Raw genomic sequence first — 14,258 nt, 5'->3', positions numbered from 1 at the left:
CCTACATGGCTGAGAATTTGTAGCTATAATTTAGCAGAGTACTGTGGTTGAGTTACATTTTTGATGTGGACAAACTCTATATAACTGAGGTGTAAAAAAAACCCAAAAAGGCAAAAAGAACCTATCTACAAAAGAACAGAATGAACTTACCCTGTTCCAGTCTCTTGTTCTCTTTTTCTACAAAGATGTTTCTCAAGTCATTTGAGATGTAAGATTGAAGATGTTAATACTTTCCATCAGTATATTAATGTCATTATTTTAAGTGGAACACATTATTGTATTTTATTACATACATACACAGCATCCCTTCTGATCATGCTACACATATACAAACACACAGAGCGTCCCTCCTGAGGAGGATTAATGTGACTTTTGCTACTGTTGGGAAATGCAGGCATTGCACTTACAAGTTATAAGTGTCTAACCCTGAGAAATAAAAGCCATTTACTGCCTCAAGGAAATTAGTACAGTATTCCAAATGAGCTCCCAGGATTTTAGCCAGGTTTCTTCTCAAACTGGTGGCTTATGATATGAGAGCTAGTTGTGTTATTTTTATTTCCACTAGAATGTCAGAAGACTTCTGTTTCAGTTCTAATTCTAAGAAGTGTAAAACCACAGTTACCTGGACAATAGCTGAGAGACATACCATGGTTACCTCATTTTGAGTTTGACTTCATTTCCTCATGAGCATCCTGAACAGATTGTACATGATTGTTCACGGAGGCATAAGCCTGGATAAAAGGCAAGGATTTCAGCAAATAAGCTGCTTTCTAAGATAAAAAAAATCCAACCAGCTATGTAAACTGGGACTACTCTGAAAAACCTATGCTTTAACTTAGCTTAATTGCTTTTGTTCTAAAAAGAAAACAAATTGTTATTAATAATCTGAAATGCCATTGATGGAAACAATGTTGTGGCACAACAGGTTTATTTACAGTAGGGGATGTGCCAGCATCCCTTACTGAAAGGCCAGTTTGAGTTCTGGCTGTCTGCTTTCTTTATATTTTTTTTCAAAGGGTTTTTTTTATTTTTATAGGAAAGTCAGATTTACAGAGAGAAGGTGAGACAGAAAGATCTTTCATCCACTTGTTCACTCCCCATATGGCCACAATAGCCAGCGCTGAGCCAATCCAAAACCAGGAACCAGGAGCTTCTTCCAGGTCTTCCATGTGGGTGCAGGGTCTCAAGACTTTGGGGTATCTTCTACTACTTTCCCAGGCCACAAGCTGGAAGGGAAGTGGAACAGCCAGGACATGAACCAGTGCCCATGAGATCCCAGTGCATGCAAGGTGAGGATTTAGCCACTGAGCCATGGCACTGGGCCTAGCTGTCTGCTTTCTATCCAGCTCCTGGTAAATGCACCTGAGAAGGCAACAGAAGACAGTCCAAGTATTTGGATCCCAACCATCCACATGGGAGACCTGGGTGGAGGCCCAGGCTGCTGGCTTTGGCCTGGCTCAGACAAATCATTGCAGCCATTTGGAGAGTGAACCAGCAAATGAAAGATATTCATTCTCTCTCTCTCTCTCTCTCTCTCTCTCTCTCTCTCTCTCTCTCTCTTCCTCCCCCAGCCATTCAAATAAACAAATATTTATTTAAATTTTTAGAATATCATTAAATAAATCCAGTGCAGTAGCCTAGTAGCTAAAGTCCTCACCTTGCATGCACCCCGTATCCCATATAGGCACCAGTTTGTATCCTGGCTGCTCCACTTCCCATCCAGCTCCTTCCTTGTGGCCTGGGAAAGCAGTGGAGGACAACCCAAGGTCTTGGGACACTGCACCCATTCAGGAGACCCAGAAGAAGCTTCTGGCTTCTGGCTTCAGATCAGCTCAGCTCTAGCCATTGTGGCCACTTAGGGAGTGAACCAGCAGAAGGAAGATCTTTCTCTCCATTAAATGGTTGACATTTTACTTTATCATCTTAGAGATCTTCTGTACATGACTTTTTCTAGTGGAACTATTTCGTGTATACTTTTAGCTTATTAATTTAAGCACTTATATTGTTGCAGTGTGCTGTGTGCTGGGAATATAATAATGACTCATGGATGAGTACTCTGCACTTGCTGAATTTGTATCCTACTGAGGAAGGGATTTAAATTACACCATGAGTTGCTTAATCTCTTTCTCTGGATTATAAATAACATTTTTATTTTAAGATATACTTATTGATTATTTGAAAGGTAGAGTTACAGAAAGACAGGGAGAGAGAGAGAGAGATCTTCCATCTGCTGGCTCATTCCGTGAATGGCCGTAATGACTGGGGTTGTCCCAGGCAGAAGCCAGAGAAGCCTAGAACTCCATCTGGACCTGCTATGTGGGTGCAGGGATCCAAGCACTTGGACCATCATATGCTACGTTCCCAGGCATATTCAGCTGGGAGCTGAATCGGAAGTGGAACTGCCAGGATCCAAAATGGCACCCGTATGGGGTGCTGTGTTGCAGATCATGGCTTAACCTGCTGCACCACAATGCCAGAGCCTCTATAAATAATTTGTATGCCTTTTTTCCCTGCTAACCAAGTTTTATATGATACGAGTAGACTACGGAATGGGAACATTATAATTTACTTTATCTCCATCTGTGGGGTATTAAACTTATTTCATGTGTGCTACTACAGTGGGTAGTGATTAGTATTGTACAATTATTTAGAAGTAATTTATTTTAGAAACAAATTCATAGCCATACTCATATTTAAGTACGTATTTCATTTATAAGATTTCCTGTTTGCCACTAAAACCTCTGTCACACATCTCTCTCCTTAGGAACTCTTAGACTGTAGATAACTGTAACTGAAGAAGCCTTTTGTTTTAAATCATTCCCTTACTCCCCTAAAGAAGAACATTCAGGCATGTAACTACTGAACTTGCATCTTTATAAAGCAAGTTTCAGCACTGTATAAAACGCTTACATAAAACATGGTTTTCTGAAACTCTGCTTTCCTTCCGTGACTGCTTTGACATTACAAACCTTTGCCGTCTTTGTTAAGCAGGGGAGTAACTAAGTTTATACATAGTCGTGTACAAGTTCACAAAAAATCATAATTTGTGGCCATAATGTCTTTTTAAAAATATATATATTTATTTTTATTTGAAAGATATTTACAGAGATGGAAAGACAGAGAAATAGAGAGATCTTCCATCTGTTGGTTCACTCACAAATAGCCTCAATGGCCAGAGTGAACCAATTCAAAGCCAAGATCCATGGTATCCCACATGGATGCAGTAACCCAAGGAATTGAGCCATCTTCCACTGCTTTCCCAGACCATAGACAGGGAGCAAGATTGAAAGTGGAGTAGTTGGGACATGAACTGGTGCCTGTTTGACATGCTGGCACTGCAAGAGGATTAGCCTGTTGAGCTACCACACTAGCCCAATGTTGTCTTAATCCTTGCAAGAGAGTAAGTCTTCAGGAGTAATGTCTGCTGGCCTTCATTATGTCACTTCTCAATTGTTTTAAGTCACACAACACACTCTTATATATACATATTTTCCACTTAAGCATTTTTTATAAATTAGAAAAAGTGAGCATGTTACTGATTCACTCCCCAAATGCGCAGGAACTAGCAACTCTATCCAGGCTTCCCATATGTGTAATGGAGTGCAAATACCCGCTTTCTCCATGGGAACTGCAGGAAGCTGGAATGAAGAGATAACTAATATTTGAACCCAGCCACTTTGATATGGGATGCAGGATTCTCAATTACATACTTTAAAAAAGTTTATTTAATCTTTCGTTAGAGAGAGAAAAAAAAATCTTCCATTTATTGGTTCACATTCCAAATGCCTACAATATCCAGAGCTGGGCCATGCCACACTCAGGGTTCTGAAACTCCATAAAGGTCTCCCATATGAATAACAGGATCCCAAGCCCATGAGCCATCATTTACTGCCTCCTTAGGACTTCAGGAGGAAGCTGAATCAGAAGTGGAGGAACCAGGTCTCTAACCAGACACATAGATGTAGGGATGCAGGCATCCCAAGATTAACCCTATCCACAGTACCCACCCCTTCTATATAATTTTTAGCATGAAGATTAATGAGGAAAGGAAATAAATAGACTGAATTCTGTAATTACTAAGATAAAAATTTCAATTAGATCAAAGAACACCCTCCAAAAAAAAAGTAGGAAGGAAATTGCTATCTCAAATACAATTCTGCCCTTGGGGCTGCTGCTATTTCCTGACAGGGCCTTAGCATAGCAGTCAAGGTTACACCATAACTACATCATTTTTGGAATGGAGCCACCTGCTTCTTCTCTGTAAACACTGCATTAAAACAATCCATCATGTTACAAAGTTCTGCAAAATTTCAATGTAATATCACTTTCCAACTGCAAGTTGATTCTTGTATATTTAACCAAGAGCTCAAAGATTGTTTTTTTTTTTTCTGAAAAAAAAGCTGGGAAAGATAAAATACTAAATGTCAAAGGGAAAATTTTATTGCATCTATTATAATAGGAAGAACATTCATTAATGAAGAATGTCTTGGGAAAAAAAAAAGCCCAAAAGGGTCAAGAATCTCAAACAGGCAGGGAAACAAGAGAACTACATTCACTAAGGAATGATAGAAATAGATCTTGTGAAATTTAAGGGTGGGTTAGTCACTCCTCATTATACAAAATTGTTTGAGGATTATCACTATCTAATAACACGGGGACTCCAAGTTCAACACTGTAAGAACATAGTCAGTTCTTCCATTTTACCCCAAGCTGCTGAATCATCATGCTTGTTGGTTGATGATGGAGCCACGTGTAGAATAGAGATTTTGCAATGTTTCAGAGAAAAATGTCTGCTTGCTCTTCAACATACTAACTTAGGCACATCTGTACTTCAGTGCATAGCGCGTTGGGCTTTTAGTGACAAAACACTAACTTAATGAATGTAGAAAACATTGAACTATGTCTCAGTACCAATTAGGCCATCTGAATGATGTGACAGAACTTTTATTCCTAGAATCAATACAATTCATTGCAGAAATCATCTTCCGTAAGAAAGCTCCAAAAGATTTGTAAAAAATTGTACTGTTAGTTGACCACCTTAGGCAATCAAAGTAGATGAAGTTCTAATGTCATTAGCAACTCTTTTTAAGTACATTATACACTATTAAATATTAAGTTTTTCTGAGATTCAAAGTACAAGACCGTGTCCCTTAAAAATGGTATATAGGTCCCAATATTTCCAAAATTAGCCAACTTCACAAGGCATCCTAAGAATGGAAAGAAGTGCTTACAGCCACATTCGTTTTCCTCTCTTACTTCATCAGATAACCTTAATGCAATTGCTTTGAAATATTTGACACTTCAGAAAAGTGGTATCAAAACAAACTTAAGTGTTAAGCAAATTTTTCAGATCAACCACACCACCCCAGAATAACCAAAAATATTTTTTGTTAATTAGGTTATGAGTTGGGTGAAGTCGTATTTAGGTTAAAGTATGAATCATTGGGAAACCAGCCTCAGGATCTATTAAAAAGCTTCTAAATAGATGTGCAATTGGGCAGACATTAGAGAAAAAAAAAGTTTTGTGAAAATAAACTCTAATAATTAAGCATGACTCATAAGGGGAATATGAATTAGAAGCAAAAACTAAAAATAAGGCAAAGGAAAGGAATGAGTAGGGCTGAAAATGTGATTGCTTTGCAAAATGACCTCCTTGAAGCTCTATATTGTACATCCTGGAGGATAATTTATATTTGACCATAGAATCAATTATATTTGATTATGTTGGACAATGGCCTGATTTAAATTAATATAATCAGATGATTATCTCTCATTTGTATAAAAGATTGTCTACCTTTGAGCAATCAATTGCATGTTGCTCACGAAGTAATCAATATAACATACTATCTTGGCTGAAATAATCATCTCATTTCAAATTATTAAATTTATTTGCATTATTTGATTCTGTCATGAAATCGTTTAGCCCTTTTACTATAACTCAGGTTATTTTCATTGCTTGATTCTGTCGTGGTATAATTTAGTAGTTTTATGAAGTGAGTCGTATTAATAGAATTCCTTGGGAGTGCACTTAGTTAACCTGGGTTTTTACATTTATTATATTGCTGACCCATGTGTAAAAATGGAATAATCTGAACTGCAACGAGCCTCAGCTCCCACACTCACCAGCAGGAGCTCCAGCCTAGCAGGCGAGTGCCCCAAGTTCCCCGACCAGGCCCACTCCCAGCCGCAGATCTCATGCATGCCAACAGGTGCTGCTGCCCAGACTGACATGGCAAGCCCCTGGTCCTGGCACTCACTGGTAGGTGCTACAGTTAGCCTGAGTGATCCACACATTCTGGCTCGCACTGAAGAGTGCTACAGCTTAGGCCAGAAATAAAAAGATGTATTTTTACCTTTCTTGAAAGTTTAAAAGAATTCACTAGTACACTCATTGGTTCCATACTAATACCACATGAGAGACCAATTAACTGATCCTTGTTGAGTCATCACGTTAGATTTTAAAAGGAAAATGAGTCAACAAAGGTACTATTATGATGTTGGTTTCTCTCACCTATCTCTGTATTTTGTCAGTCTCCTGGGAAACATTTTTGCTAAGAGCTTACTTACCTTTTAGCAAAGCAACCCAAAGAATATAAACTTTTTTTTGAAGATTTATTTATTTTTATTGGAAAATCAGGCCAGATTTATGGAAAGAAGGAAAGACAGAAAGGTCTTCTGTCTGCTGCTTCACTCCCCAAAGGGCCACAACGGCTGGAGCTGAGCTGATTGAAAGCGAGGAGTCAGGAGCTTCTTCTGCATCTCCCATGTAAATATAGGGTCCAAAAGATTTGGGCCATCCTCCACTGCTTTCCTAGGTCATAAACAGGAAGCTGGAAGGCAAGTGGAGCACCCAGGACACGAACCAGTACGTATAGTGGATCTCGGAACTTCCAAGTAGAAGATTTAGCCATTGAGCCACTGTGCTGGGCCCGAATATAAACATTCTTAAGTATTTTGCAGGAGTGTTATTTTATGAAACCCATGGACAGGTCCATTTTAGAGACATGGATATCATATTAATAAAAAGTCTTTATAAGGAGAAAATCATTGGAAAATTGGATATATCCAAAGGCTTATGGAAAATGAAATGAAAAGATAAGTGTATTTGGTAAAAAAAAAAAAAATCTGGTCTTTTCCCACAGATTTTTCATAAGATGCAATTTCATGATCTCTGAGGACTTCCTTACATACATGAATTTTCAAAAAATTTTCATCAAAATAAGCTGTGTCTTAATTTATTTTAATATAATTTTCTACAAATGTTCTGCAGGTGCAGAGCTGTTAGGAAAAAGAAGTCTGGTGTTATTCAATAAAAACCATCATTCTGTTTGACGTTAACTTATAGGAATGATCTCTAAAAATAACTAAGTAGTAAGCAAGAAAAGAAACAGATTACTCACCCAATTGCATTTTTTGAACGTTTGGTAAGTACTCGGCCAAAATCTGTTCTGGTTCTCAGAATTGGAGAAAGCACATTTCCTTTCCCTACCCAGTCTGCAAGTCATGGTTGTATAAAATATGTAAAAGATAATCCCATACAGTGATGATATACTTGTTTCAAGATATTACTCAGTTCTGTGAGACACATCGTAATTATAATCTTGGAAGATTTGTTTTAAACAAATCTGGTGTTTCTAAAGTTGCAAAAAGTCCAAGATGAAATTCATGCTGACATAAATGCATCGATTTGAAAAGGCCTAAATGAGTTTCACAAATAAAGTGACATATAAATAAAGCATACGTGTGCAAAAGTTTCAAGTTCATTATTCATTCTGTAGAACTATGTTCAATAGAATGTAACAATAATTTCCTTAAGGTGACTAGCATTTTGCAATTTTTACTCTCCCATGTGCTTTGTTTTACCTGAGGTTTGTGGCCACTTTATGAGTTAGGTAAAGCTACCTACTTTTACAGATGAAGAGAGTTTCAAAGAAACTAGTAAGTGAGAGGCAGCATGGGTGCTATGACGAATGTTTATGTCCTCCCAAAATTCACATGTTGAAAGTGAATCATTGGGAGTGGGAGTAAGGCTCTGGGAAGAGATGAGACTCAGAGGGGAGCTTAGATCATGAGGGTGGCCCCTTCATGAATGTTGCTAGTACTGTTGTAACAGAGGCCCCACACGACTAGCTGCCTTGCCTCAAGTCCTCCATAAACCTACACCAGGAGAGCCTACACCAGATACAGAGAAGTCCAGAATTCCCCAGTGCCTTAATCTTGGACTTCCTTGTTTCTAAGTCACTCACCCTATTGTATATTGTCAAAACAATCCAGATGAAAACAATGGGGTTTTGATTTAAGTGCCAGTTTAGTAGCCAATGGTTCTTTAATTTTGAGGAAAAATTTTTTTAACTTAACTATTTCAATTTTGTTATGCTAAAAATGGCAATTAATGACGATATGGTAGAATCATGTAGAAGAAAGAAATGACTTAAATCTTTTTGGATCAATATGAATATAAATACAACAAGTGACATACACATTGTATAAAACACGAGGGATGTTTTCTGGAGTCATGTAGCACAGTAGAATTATAAAATCAGACTTTAAAACAAAAAGACAAACATTAGTAAGTTTACCAACTTCTTGCTGTTTATAGAATGAATGGTTTCAGACTGATTATTCTCACAGTGTGGAAATCACCACACAAGATAAAAGGGACATCATAGAATATCTGGTGTAATGTTGCTTTGTAAGTAAGGAAGCAGTGTTAATGAAGAAAGAAAATTGTCCAAATATATATGTGCCCTCAATCCCCAGTTGGATCTCATAACTATAAAAAGTACATTTACACACTGCAAGTCTTAGATTCTGTGTCCAGTATCACTTGATCAGATGTGGTGGTAAAATGGGTTGCACTTTGGTAACTTGATAACTAGGCTGGACAGGCCTGGCTAGGAGCCACAATGGAGCAGCTGAAAACCAAAGGCTGTGCAGCAAGAACAGGTTAGGAGGTCACAAAAGGGAAGGACAAACTAGGCTCTGAAAAGAGGTTTTCAACAAAGCAACCCAAAGAGTATGAGCATAAAGCACCTCTGCAGAAGTGTAACTTATTTTGCTAAGAATCATGGACAAGTCAATCTCAAGGTATATGTCCTAAACAAGGTATGGAGGGAATGTTCTTCTTTCTTCTAGCTTCTTGACTTCTGGTTCCCAGTATCCACAAGAGGTTCTCCAGTATATTGATTTAGAGTCTGGGTGGGAGGAGCTTAGAAGGCTTGTGCAGCTCTTCTGAGCAGATCAGGAGAGCTGAGTAATTTGGGACATTGTTTTTAAGAGAAAATGAATTATAGACACACAGTAACTGACTTTTTAATGACTCTTTGGAATAAGGAAGTTGGAGAAGTGAATAAAAGTCTGCTTCTTGTTCTCTGGAAGAAAAAATTATAATTATTTATGACTTTTGTTAACAGGTGCACAGATTGTTGACTTTTAAAAAATCAAGTTGTAAACTTTCCTGCAAATTAAAAATCAATTTGTTGGCAATCTCAACTTGACAAACTATCAAATACAAAAATTTAAAGGGTGTATTGAGAAAAATAAAGCCTTTTTAAAAATTTTGTCATTACTAAAAAGAGGTGCTTTTAACTGAAATAAAAACCCCATGCTCCCCATGACCAGACAGTTCTGGTCAATCTGGTCATTGGGCAAAAAGTCAGCATGTAAGAGCTTCAGCTGCAATCTTTTGTTGATTTCTTCTTTAAAAAAAGAAGATTCATTTTATTTCAAAGGCAGAGTTACAAAGAAGAGAGATAGAGAAATATCCATAACTCTCTGGTTCATACCCTAAATGGTTGCAACCGTCAGAGCTGAGCTGATCTGAGTTTATTCTGGGTCTCCCTCGTGGGTGCAGGGACCCAAGAACTTGGGCCGTCCTTGCTGCCTTTCCAGGCCATAAGCAGGGAGCTAGATTGGAAGTGGAGCGTCTGGGACACAAACCAGTGCCCATATGAATGCTGGAAACACACACAGAAGCCTTGCCCAGTGAAGCCTTGCCACAGGATTAGCCTCATTGTTGATTTCCTGCTGCTGGAATTTCATATTCACTCCTCCTGTGTGAAGATTAAACCTGATGATGCTAGAGATGATGGTTAACATTTACTGCTCAGCCTGAGGCAGGGGCCAATTCTCAAGGGATTTCATATCTGGCACCCTGTGATTTAGTGTTTTCTTTTCTTTTCTTTTTTTTTTTTTTTAAAGATTATTTATTTTAATTGCAAAGCCAGATGTACAGAGAGGAGGAGAGACAGAGAGGAAGATCCTCCATCTAATGATTCACTCCTCAAGTGACCACAACAGTTGGAGCTACACCAATCCGAAGCCAGGAGCCAGGAACTTCCTCCAGTTCTCCCATGTGGGTGCAGGGTCCCAAGGCTTTGGGCTGTCCTAGACTGCTTTCCGAAGCCACAAGTAGGGAGCTGAATGGGAAGTGGAGCTGCCACAATTAAACTGGCGCCCATATGGGATCCCAGCTCATCCAAGGCCACCGCACTGGGCCCTGGTGTTTTCTTGTTTTCATGTATAATCCTTACCCTGATGCATTTTCAATTTTTCTTGTGTACATGTTCTCCTCATTGCAGCCATTACTGCCCCATCACATCTCCTTACACAGGAAGGTTGAAATACCGATCGTCACCCATGGTCATCTATTCTGCCCTAGGGCTGTGAAGTTGGGCCTGGTCCTCTGATCCCTCACTCTTTTCCCCACTCCCGCTGTTCTGGAAATTCTCCTGGTTTTTGGTGACCTTCCTGTGGATGAAATCATATCTGTTTCTTGCATTGAATTATTTACTGTTCCAAACTCTTTGTTGCAGTAACTTTTTTTGTCCCTTGTGGCTGTGACAGGCACCATGGCTCCCTGCACTGCTGCTCATGTTGTAAGGCTTCGTGTGATAGTGCTGGTGATTGGAGTGGGGAGGTGGCTGCTGCTTGGGTGACGGTGCCTGCAGCCAGCCACTGCAGTGGCGGTGACTCCCAGACGCAGAATGATAACTAGGTCAGCAGTGATGGTGCTCTCTGGCTTCCACAACCAAGCACAAGAATTTTGAAACTCAGTGAACTAAAAGCAAAAGTGGAAAGCAAACCATTGTCAGCAAAGTACCAGATGTTAACCAGTGCACACAGTTCGTTAAGAAAACAATAGCATCTAGAAGCATCTAGGTCAAGATAAGAAGATCATTGGGTATGCCCAACTCATTTTCCCCTTATGCTCTCACTGTTCTGATTTTTTTTCTTTACAGGCCTGACAAGGTACTGTTAGGTCTAAAGAGGAAAATGATCATCGCGGGCTTTTTGTTGGCCATGCTAAGAGAACTGGGTTATAAATGAAAATGTCAAAACATACTGGAAAGCTATTTTTAAAAATTATTATTATTAGAGAAAACTCTTATACCAGCTACATGGTTTTCCCTAGCAGAGGTGACTTCCATATGAAACATACTGATAGACACCCTAGGGCTATGCTATATGCTAGAAAGATGATCTATTGTGTTGACATTGGAAGCTTTAAAAAAAAAATTCCGTATTTCAAAGGCAGAGTGATAGAGACAGAGAGGGATATTCCAAGTGCCTTCCCAGGTGAATTGTGGGAGGACAGGAAGATGGATGGGAATCCTTGCCAGTGTAAAACCATAACCCGCTGTAATCCTGTGCGAAAGCTCCTAGAAGTCAGGGCAAAGGTCCTGGAGCAGCTGAAATGCAAATACACGGAAGGCACATAACTCCCTAATCCTCAAGCTTAGCTACCAGATCAAAGAGAGGTATCTGCTGGAACAGATTGTTTACTGATTGGCCACCCTTTGCTGCTAGCATATAAGCCGCCTCCTGCCTCCTCCCTCATACCTATGAGACCTTCAGTCTTTAAAAGGCTTTTCCTGTTCATGAACTTCAGCTACTGACTCTCAGTAGTACATGTGTATGATTATTGCTCTGTGCACCAAGTCCCTCGCTGTTGGACAGCCAACAGTGCATTCGCTGAGAACTGGTCAAAAGCAAAGTCACTCTAGTCATACACTGCGATCTGGGATACCAATGTCACAGGTGCAGTTTAAGCTGTTGCACCAGGCTGTCCCCAGGATTTTTTTTTTAATAATGGACACAAACTACTTTTTTTTAGATAAAATATTTCTATAACACCAATATTGTTCTATATTATTTCAAGACTTATTTATCTGAAAGGAAATGATAGAGGGAGAGATAGAGATTTCCTATTTCTCATTCTTTGCTCAAATGGGCACAAAGTCTAGCACTGGACCAGGCCAAAGTCAGGAGCCTGGAACTGTCATATGGATGACAGGAGTACAAATTGGGTCATCTTCTCTTGATTTCCCACACCCAATAGTAGGAGGCTGGATTGGAAGAAGAGCAGCCAGGATTAGAATCTGGTTCTCTGATGATTTAGGATGCCAGTGTTGCAGGCAGGGGCTTAACCCACAGCATCGCACCATAGCATCACACAGTCCAAGAGCTAAAATTGATGTGAACCCAGGATTGTTCTGCCTCATGGGGATTGTGGCAAGCAGTAATGCAATGAGAAGGGATGAAGTGTTGGCTGACTTGTTTATGATATTGTTTATATAATTTCTAGCTGTGTGACCTTTGCTAGTTAACATCCCCTGATTTGTTCCCTCAACTGTAAAATGGAGGTAATTACAAGATTGTGATGGGGATGAGGCGAGTCTATGAAGCATTTTTCCTGGTTCCTACAGATAATAAGAATTCAAGGCTTGGTATTATTAATAGTTTTGAACAAATATTGGACCAGGGGGTACCATGTTCCTAGTGGCTCCGGTGTACTGGATCATCAAAACCATCTAACAGCCTTTGGAGGCCAGCAATGTGGCACAGCTAGTTAGGGCACCACAGGTGATGCTGGCATCCCAGACAGAGTCCTATTGTAAGTCCTGGCTGCTCCACTTTCAATCCGGTTCTCTCATAACATGCATAGGAAAGCAATGAAGATAGTCCAAGTGCATGGGCCCCTGCAACCCATGTGTGAGACTCAGATGTGTTATGGGGTACAGCCAGTGACAGCCAGCACCATTGACAGTGGGCCATCGAAATTTGGCTGTGTCCCCTACCCTCTGTCCTGCAGGTGGGTCCTAACAGCAATGGAATAATTATTTCATCCTCAACCACTCCCCCCATGTCCTAATTTAGCCACGATACTGGATACAGATGAGTCCAATTAGACTGAGTGTTTTAGCTACAAGCCCAGTTCCTGTTCCAGCCCATCCGAACGAGCACTAATCAACTCCTTAGCCCAAAACACTTAGGTATTCGATCCTGCTCACCTGTGACTCACCTATCAACTGAGAGGGGACGGTATTGCATTATTGTGTAACCAAGCCCCTCACAAGCCCCTTTAAAAGGCCCATGAAGCAGGGGGCTCTCTGTCTCTTTCTGGTTAGGTGCTTCCGTTACTCTGGCACCTCAACTCTTGGCTGATCCAGGACAGGTAATCCCCTGAGCATGGTCCCCGTGTACTGCTTAGACGGGACAATGGATATAATAATGTTGTTTCTTGTTTGTGTGCTGTCAGGAGTTCCAGGAGAGGTGAGTCCTAGCAGTAGTGGAATGTGGGCAGAGAAGCCAGGGAAAGGTGAATGTCTGCAGCTTTGTAAGTGTGTCCAGGTTATTTGTTGCATGTCTCTTAGGATAACTTATATTGCTGGGGAAGCTGGGACATAGGTCTTCAGCTTAATGGATGAACTTAAGGATAATGACCATTGTGGGGAGCGGTGTGCTGAGCCGACCCCACGTGTAGGATAGGCCATCACAAGATGGCGGCTGGCTGAGGGCCAGGGATGCGGGTTGGTCCCGGCAGTAGGCAAACAGGAAGTCACAGGGATAGGCTAATGCCCCCGCTGTGATGTCATTGCTACTGGCCTATCAGGTAGCACCCAGTGGACCCAAGGGGAGAAGTGATTGGTGGAGAGCTGTATATAAGCAGCTGGCTTTTGGCAATAAAGGTTCTTGTGTCATGTGCTCAGGTTGTGGTGGCGGTTCCTGTTTTTCCAGACCCTCGAGAGTGTGCCTCGTTATTTAGTGTCACAGCAGACGGAGCTGCAGGCTTGGCCTAGCCTAGCCCTTGGCCGACATTTAGCGAATGAACCAGTTTGAGCTCCACTTCCTGTCCAGCTCCCTCCTTGTGGCCTGGGAAAGCAGTCCAGGACAGCCCAAAGTCTTGGGACCATGCACCCGCCTGGGAGACCCAGAAGAATTCCTGGCTCCTGGCTTCAGATTAGCTTAGCTCCCAC

Source organism: Ochotona princeps, chromosome 3 (assembly GCF_030435755.1).
Source record: "Ochotona princeps isolate mOchPri1 chromosome 3, mOchPri1.hap1, whole genome shotgun sequence".
Taxonomy (NCBI): Eukaryota; Metazoa; Chordata; class Mammalia; order Lagomorpha; family Ochotonidae; genus Ochotona; species Ochotona princeps.
Note: the sequence above shows the minus strand (reverse complement) of the source record.